Here is a 9237-nt window from a genome sequence, read left to right as displayed (position 1 = left end):
TTTTTCAAGGCGCTTTTGAAAACTATTTTACTTTTGACCCCCCAAAGTACCAACTAGATTCACTTTCCTATCAGAAAAGGTACTGTTGAAGAAAATCCAAGCATTTTTACTGTCCTAAAAGGTGATGACAGACACAAAAAAAAATAAAAAAAAAAACACACATCATTGTAAAATCAATACATTCATCGTTCCACTCAGAATCTAAAATATTAATATTAATATATTATATAATATAGGTTGACTGCAGACATTCGGAAAATAATATTTTTATGTTAAATTATATTTAATGTCGAAATTTTCCAAATTTATACCTATATATTATGATCTTATTTTTTCTAATATATGCAAAAATTTCCAAAATTAAATTGTAAATAATAAATATAACATTATTGTGTTATGAAATATGTTTATACGTCACTCACATCGTTCTTCGACTTTTCTAGACAAATATGAAAAAACTATAAGCCCTCAGCCTTAATCATAACATACAATATATATATATATATAGGATTTAGCCATTTAGGTACGCATTGGTATCTTATTATTACAAAGTACTAACACTGTCGTCGAAAAGTATTCATTTAATGCTGAATTATTAACTAATGTTTTTTTTTTCCGTATACATCGAAGCACGTGAGCTGATGTTATATAATAATTACTGTTACCCACCTACTGCAGGCTATTAGGTACGTTTTATTAACACAGTTTGTGTGTGAAATATCTGTGATGTGCAAATTTGTAAACAATATTTATTTTTTAGGTGTAGAGCCCAGACGATACGCTTAAGTATCGTTGGCCGTAGAGGATTCGCGTTCTTCGATTTCCAATGTTTATATAATATATACTATGCTCTAGTCGATTATATTGTGAACCGTTTTCCCGTGTTTATTCAACGGGTTTTAAAATGGTAGGTATCTATAATAAAATATACATGCCGTGGTGGGGTTCGCGCCGAAAGGGATACCTGTTATAACTTCGTCGAGTTCTGTAACGAACGGTTATCCGCCGGGTCACCGGGATTACATAATATTATTATTGTATTATTGTCGTGCGATATCACAAAATCGAAAAGGAAATTAATTGTTTTAAGTATTCGAGTCCGTTTGTCCGTTCAGCCCACGATTTTCGATCAGCGTCGACGTCGCGCGCCGAATTCCCGTACCTACACCCGCAAAAGGTCATTGCCTTCGTGCGCGTACACCTCTCTCCCGCTCTATACGCCCGAGGACCTCGGTGTCCCCGCCAGGTAGACGTATATCGCACGTCTCCGCCACCGCCACGCACCGTCCGGTTGGGTTTCGTCCTGCTCGACGAGCGTTTTGTAGGGCAGACGGTGAAATTTCGGCGTCCGTGTTTCGTCGCGGTAGCGCCGCCGCCCGGCGCCGGTCTCCGTCACACATGCACGCGCACACGTCGCGTCGGTGTCTCCGCGACAATGATAAGACTATGGTCTATGATGATGATGATGATGATGATGTTGATGATAGTAATAACGATACGATGATGATAATAATATAATGATACGATGATGACAACAATAATCACACGACGATGATCATCATTGCGAAGACGACGAAATAATGTACCGCACGTACACATCGTAAATTATATTTTTGATTACGCACGCACACGCCGTATATAATATATTGTATTATTATACACACATTTACACTGTGCGTAAAAACAAAAGGTGCTTCGTATGATTGTGGCGCCACGTGAGCAGGTGAAACGGCGTCGGTGGCGGAGGTAATTATCCACCGGGGGCGACCCCGTCGTCGTAGTCGTAGTCGCAGTTGCAGTCCGCAGTCTTCGTAAACAGACGGGCGGCGGCGGCCGTTTGCGCCGTTCTCTCGGACACAAATACGATACGTATACGCACTACGTGGTACATAATATAATATAATTTTATATATTATTATTATATTTTGTGTGTGTATGTGTATGTGTGCACAGACGGGCGACGGGCAGACGGAAAACCTACAACGCGACGGTGCACACCCGTACACCCGCCCGTCAGCACTCCCGCACGCCAGCTGCCTGCCGCCTTTTTAAGCGCCGCCGGCACCATTGTTTTCGTCTCAATGCTACATGGTGGCGTCAACCATGACAAAACGGACGCGCGCACACGCACACCACACGCCGGCGCTGCCGTCATCGTCGTTATACATCAATGGCACCCGATTGTCATGAAATTTATTGCTTATTTCCATCATCGCCGCCGCCGTCTAGATATCGTTCGCGTCGAGGGGAGCGAGGTTGTCGAGGGACACGCGTCCGACTATAGATTTATTAGATCGTATATATTAATACTGGATTTTCGTTTAGTTTTATTTTTCTATTATTATAATTTTTATCTATAGGTAAACAATTTAACGACATCGTTGGCGGTGCCCTTCAGTGAAAACTCGAATAGTTATTTTTTTTTTTTATTCTTATATTTATGATATAATATTATTATTTACTATCCTTCGGACGGCGTTTAAACCATACGTTTTCCGATATGTTCAATACCACTTTAATATTATGGCTATAATATAGTAGACCGACAAAATATATCGTATAGCCGTACACGAGGATGAGGTACATTGATATTTTTCAGTTAGTCCGCTTTGTTTATAACCGCCAATAATATTGATATCTATTCTGTTCCCCTAAACGTACATGGCGTCGACGACGAAATAGGGTATTGTGATTTGTGAATGTGTAGCCAATTTTTTTTGTTCCTTTATATTATACAATATTTTTACTCGACCTTTCCACCGGTGCGTACGCATTGTACAGATGTAGACTTGACGCCAAATAACCTGATTATTATCATTACTATATTATGTTACGTTTTGTGTATTTATATATAAGATCTATTCGGTTACTGACCATTTTTTATTTTCGTTTCGAAATTACCCGGAGGTTACGACCAGCCACCGGGCACAATATATGGTGGATCATATAATGTATACCTTACCTATATAATATTATAGTCTGAAAATAATAATGTCTAAATAACAGGGTAAGCCACAACATTCCAGTCGGTCGTCGGTGTGTTTGAAACGTTATATATTATTAGAACTTAGAAGCCATTTTATGCTATATACGTGCATTTTTGTATTCTAACATAAAATAAATAATATATTTCGACTACTGACATTAGTGTACCTACCTCAATTACTATTTATAGGTTTTTATATATATATATATATATATATATATTATTAGACTGGCGGCACAAGTAGTTTTGTGTACGGCTAATTCGTTGTTTAATTCGTTAGTTTGTTGTAGAAGATTGAGGAAATATTAAATTCTTTAGTGTATGTCAATATATTAGTATATTACCTATATGTAACATAGAAGTGCTATTTTCCATATAACATAAATATAAACTATAAATGTATAATTTGATACTAAAACAAGAATTCAAATTTAATAATTATATTATTATAAATGTATGGGTTATATAAAAAAACCAATAAACAGATATCTAAAAACATCTAAATTAAATTTATAATACAGTGATTAGTGGGTCAATATAATATAAATTTACTTAAACAAATTTAAGTAATTCCTTTTAACAAATAATAATAAATATATATATTATTTTCACGACGACCTGTTTAACAAGATTTAACGCAATAATTGAAGACTTTGCATTGCAAACCACGATTATACGAGATACCTACATAAAATCGATAACAAGTATTAATAAAAATATAAAATTTGAATACCGACATTGATAAAATATTCTAAATCTTAAATTTAAAGAAATTGAAAATACAAAATGAATGCTATCACCCATAATAAATATGTCTTCCTGACTACCTATATCCTAGTATGTATGTAATATAATGTGTATATACCTGGCTGTACCCACCTATAGTATTATATATGATGTTAATCTTTATTTATTATTTGTATATGATTTGATATTATAATTATACTTTCTAACATAATTATTGATATTCAATAATTCTACACGGTGCTTCAAGACAATGAAATAATATGTAAGAAAAGTACATAGGTAATGATAATTAATAGTATTATTTAATTTGGTGTCATGTTAAAAAAACTGATAAGACAACCGCATCAACTTCCATATATTATATTATATGATAATATCATATTATATACCTCCCAGGGAGTTGATTTCGTATGCGTCGCTTGTTGATCACTGCAGTTTGACCTCTGTGTACATAAAAAAATATTTCTTTAATGTTCAAGCAATCGAGCACCTCAAATGTTTAGTTGCATACGTATTTACAATCGAATTATGCAAACAATTATTTTTTATTTATTTTGAAAAATAAATATTGTTATTTCAGTATTCGTAAAATACGAGAAATTAAAATAATACCAAGTATTACTACTTACAATTATGTAATATAAGTAACATAATAGCACCATAAATTCTACATAATCGTGTTTTATTATTTTTTCAAACATAAAATAATAATTATAGTACATAAAAAACATTTGTATAATAAATTAACTATTAATTCCAAGCGTCCTATGATATTTTTTAACTAGTTTTAATATTTGTCTTCAGCATCATCATTTTATAGTAGCAATTTTTGTGTTAATTTATTATTTTTTTTTGTTTTATGAAAAAAAAATATGCATTTATTATAACTGTGGTCTGTGAATAATAATATATATTAATAATATTTATTTGCGATGGTAAAAATATGCACGTTATAGAAATGTGTGTTAAACCGTTTTAAACGATTAAAATATTTTATTGGGTATTATCTCTGTGATTGTATCATAATAACATATTTAATTGGAGAAAATGTGCCTTAATTTAAGAATGCACATATTGTGGACAAATATATTTGTATTGTATCTTAAACAAAGCACAATTATTGTGAATTGTTTTTAAATCAATTCACAGCCCTTGTTTAATTGTGTTTATATTTAGATAAGAATATAAGATATAGGCACTATAGTTGTTTATTAATTTATTATCGTTCCTTTTCATTATTGGAAAAAAAAACATTTGCACGATGTACAATGTACTTATAGTTTATATTGTAATTATAAATAATCGATCTAATCGGCCACCTGTAAAGTAGAAGATTTTAATTTTGTGTTTAATTAATTAATTAATTAATTAGTTTTACTAGGTATTGATTTAAAATGTGTAAATAGTTCATAATAACTAATAAGAGTAAGCAATAAGTGTGCACTTTTTACTATATCTATACCTATTTGTTTGTTACACATTTCATATATTTACTAATATATACTATTTACCTTTATCCATTTTTAAAAATGTAACAACAACTTGTAACCTCACAAAATAAAAATTGTTTTTATCGGAAATTACATTAGCTAATATATAGCCACTTCATTTTGATATGTTACATAATATTTAAAAAATTTAAAAATTCCCACTTCAAAATCAACATTTTATAAACTAGATAAAGCTCGTTTACATTTTCTTTTCAATGATAGCATTTAATAACAATTCAAATAAAACATTATATAAACGAAGCAAGATTTTTAAAAAGAGGATTAGGTCTATTTGACATAGGATTAATAGGTAAACTAATTATAACGTTTTAAGAACATGATGTAGAATGCATTATTATATAAAAATCATAATATTATTGTATGTCTAATGTCTATACTCTATAGTCTTTATTATGGGGATTTCGATTTACGAGTGACTGACGACCGTAATACCTACTATAATAGTATAATCTAATAAGTATAGATTATAATATCCCCCCCCCCTTCCTAAGTATATAGGTACATAAATAAATACATTTTACTATAGTCTACAGTATTTAATACAAATTAATAATTGAATAAAACATTTGAATAATTCGTTGGTTAATGGGTAGGCAGTTCAAAACCATCCTGCAATAAATCCTGTGTTAGACACTTTAATACTTAAGTATAAGCGTGTATAACAATAATTAATAAGCCCAAAACCAAAACATAATATATTATGGTATTGTAATATTGTATTATATAATATTATCGTCGTTGCAAGATATTGTCCGGTGCACATCACATTACTATTTACTAGCGACTACTTAGCTGCAGTTACGACTTACGATAATACGATACCCAAAATATATACATATATATCAATTATAATTATAATTATAATATTATATAATGTACTAAATTTGTTTTATATCTATAAAACAAACTAAAAAACACCTGTAGCCTCCCTGTGACTGTAGAGGATGTTGTTAAAAAAACAAACAAACAATAAAACTGTTTTTTCCGGTAGCAACGGTGTAACGATAATAACAATATTATTATTATTATTATTATTATTATCTGACGCGTTTTTTGTCCGGTTGCAACACGCACGCAGGCCACGCCGCCAGTACCACTAGTACCTTTATAGGCTTTATATTATACACGTTCAAATGTTCAATACAAGACGTACCTATGTAATGTATATATACCGAGTGATCGGAAATTCGTGTTACAAAAACGTGGGGATATCATCGTGTGTCGTAAAGACCCTATCGCTGCACCGTTTTCGTATAGCACAATAATTATTCCGACCGGGCTGTATATTATATTATGCGCATTACGCGTATCGCGTATATTATAATATACGACGCTTATTAACGATGCACCCCAAAGCGACAGCAGTCAGAAGTCGTTCACGTTTTAATGGCATCGACATAAAAACTTATAACATCGCGGTATACACTCTCGCCGTAAATTCGTCGACGAAGCACATTGGGGAAGGAAAAAAAAATAACAGAAAACTGTTATAGGCACCGCCTCCGTATACGTACATATTATAGATTATGTAATCCAGCCGCCCTTCAGCTCTTTTTTTTACGATTGTTTTCGAGTCTTGTACGCCACAATAACGTCGTGAACATGTGTGCGATTGACGATCGTTCTTCGAAAAACCTTCCTGATTATATTATATTATTATGTACACGAATTTAATTTGGTTAAACGCATAAACAGACTTAAACAATTCCAATTTCCAGAGTTTAAACACGCCACATATACTGCTTAACAGCAAGTGTTATATTATGCTCTTGCATAGGCCTGCAGGAGTTTAACTCGGGGGAGTCTAAATAAAATTATAAAAACATTTGCAATTTGTTTGAGTTTTTGATAATTAAGGACAAAAAAATAAAGTTTAAAAATCCATACTTAATATTTCATCAATTTATATTTATACAGCTCTGCACAGAGTGTAAATAGCTTCCTGTATATATATTTCTTGTCTTCTTGTGTATCTTATGTTATATTATAGCCTTTAAAATTGTCCTAGCTGTTGGTCATATACTTCAGTGTTCTAGAATAAATTAACTAAGCTACCTACTAATAATTTAATAAACTAACTATATACACCAACATATAATATAATCAGATATCATATAAATTTGTTTTAAATTGTTGAATTCACACGATAAAAACATCTGAAAAAATGTTCAAATAACAAAACAGTGATCAACTGGTAGACTGGTCCTCACTCTTTTCGACTTTCGACCAAACTAACATAAATACTCAACGCTCGTTTTATTCTCCAATTTTCAAATAATCTAAAAGCTGGAAAGTACACAATACACACATATTTCAATATTTGTCCAAAACTTATAAATTATTATATTTAAAAATATTATATTCCTCAGTTTCAAAAACGGCTCATGCCGCTATATTTATAGTGTCATCGCGCAATTCGTGACCACGGTTGCGGGGTCATTCGTAACACGATTTTTGCTAATGTCTCGCATTGTCGTGCAGCAGTCCGGTAGTCGAAATACTAACAGCAACAACAACGGCCGATAACGTCCATGTTATCTCGTGTTTGCAGACACACACGCATACTTAAAATATTATTATTACCTTTATACATTATTATACATTTATACTTTAATTAATAATAATAATAGAAGATACACTCGCATCATATTATATAAATTTACATATTATGATAATATGTACCTACTACCTAGTATAGGTATTCGCGTAATAATAATAATAATAATAATAATAATAATAATAATAATAATAATAATATTATTATATTATACGGCAATGGTGTGACTGTGGCGGCGACCGTTATAATACACACAAAACATATATAATATATAGATATAAAGAGAGATGCCTACGACGTCGGCACAGGCAGTGGCGACGGCGGAGTGAATTGCGGTCGGTTGTTCAACTCTCTAGCGCGGCGGCGGAGAAGGAAAACGTGAATGAATTATCGGCCGGTTGTCGTATATAATATAATAGTAATAATAATAATAATAATATTATATGTGTGGCGTACCTCTGTGTACGACAGATAGAGACGGGCAGTTAAGAGAGAGTGAGTGAGATTGTATATGAGAGAGAGTAGATATTATTATATATAGGCTTCTCCATGGGAACGGTTTCTTGAATGGACGCGAAAGGACGGGAAGGCACGTAATCCACTATAGATAAAACATGCAAATGGACCCATTAGAGGAGACGACACACACATACACACACTGTCGTTCGTGGGCAATAATGCATACCGTATTATAGATGTATAGTGTGCTCGTGTGTATTGTACATAATATTATATACCTATATATGTATATTATATTATATGTGTATTTTGCTGGATGACGACCGATCACCGGTATAACCTGTAATACACTGAAGCCGGATGAGTTTATATTCCATTAAATTTATATTGCTCGTTCCTGAGTATAATTTCATATTATGTGCGTACGGATTATTCGATAACGTTGGTTTTTGGACTGCGCCTTATTTTTAGTTTGGATTTTCGTTTTTTTGTGTGGATAATAATATCTTGATATATACCCGGTTATATTTTCAAACATATACTAATTAGATACTGTAGTCTGTAGGTAAATACGTTTAGTTTGGCATGAACAGGTGCGCAGTGTATATAGCACCGTGTATCACCGTGTAGGACCGAAAAACAATGAAAAGTGATGTAGGAAAAACTGCAAAAAAATTTCGCTGCGGGCAGGACTCGAACCTGCGCGGGTAAAACCCATTGGATTTCAAGTCCAACTCCTTAACCGCTCGGACACCGCAGCATTGGTTGTATTTGTGCGCATATTATACATTTAAGGATAACTAAGGGTACTTTGGAACGATGTGAAGAATATCTTGATATAATGGTATAAATAATTAAAAATATTATGTCTTAATATTTTGTACATTACTTCGTTTAAGTACAGATATTAATTATTAACGTAAATGCTTAAATATTCAATAACATAATTAGGAAAATCGGGAAACTTAAAAAATTTC

The 9237-nt window shown here is 32.4% G+C and overlaps 1 non-coding gene across 1 annotated transcript; it reads right to left on the bottom strand.

The window, feature by feature from the left end:
• Nucleotides 1-8938: 8938 nt before the first annotated feature.
• TRNAS-UGA lies at nucleotides 8939-9020 on the bottom strand. Its single transcript has one exon. It is a non-coding gene; the product is annotated as a tRNA-Ser (tRNA).
• Between the last annotated feature and the right edge of the window lie 217 nt (nucleotides 9021-9237).

The sequence above is a fragment of the Acyrthosiphon pisum genome, chromosome A1 (assembly GCF_005508785.2).
Source record: "Acyrthosiphon pisum isolate AL4f chromosome A1, pea_aphid_22Mar2018_4r6ur, whole genome shotgun sequence".
Taxonomy (NCBI): domain Eukaryota; kingdom Metazoa; phylum Arthropoda; class Insecta; order Hemiptera; family Aphididae; genus Acyrthosiphon; species Acyrthosiphon pisum.
The sequence above is the reverse complement of the archived record's forward strand: the minus strand, read 5'-3'. Positions and strand labels throughout refer to the sequence as shown.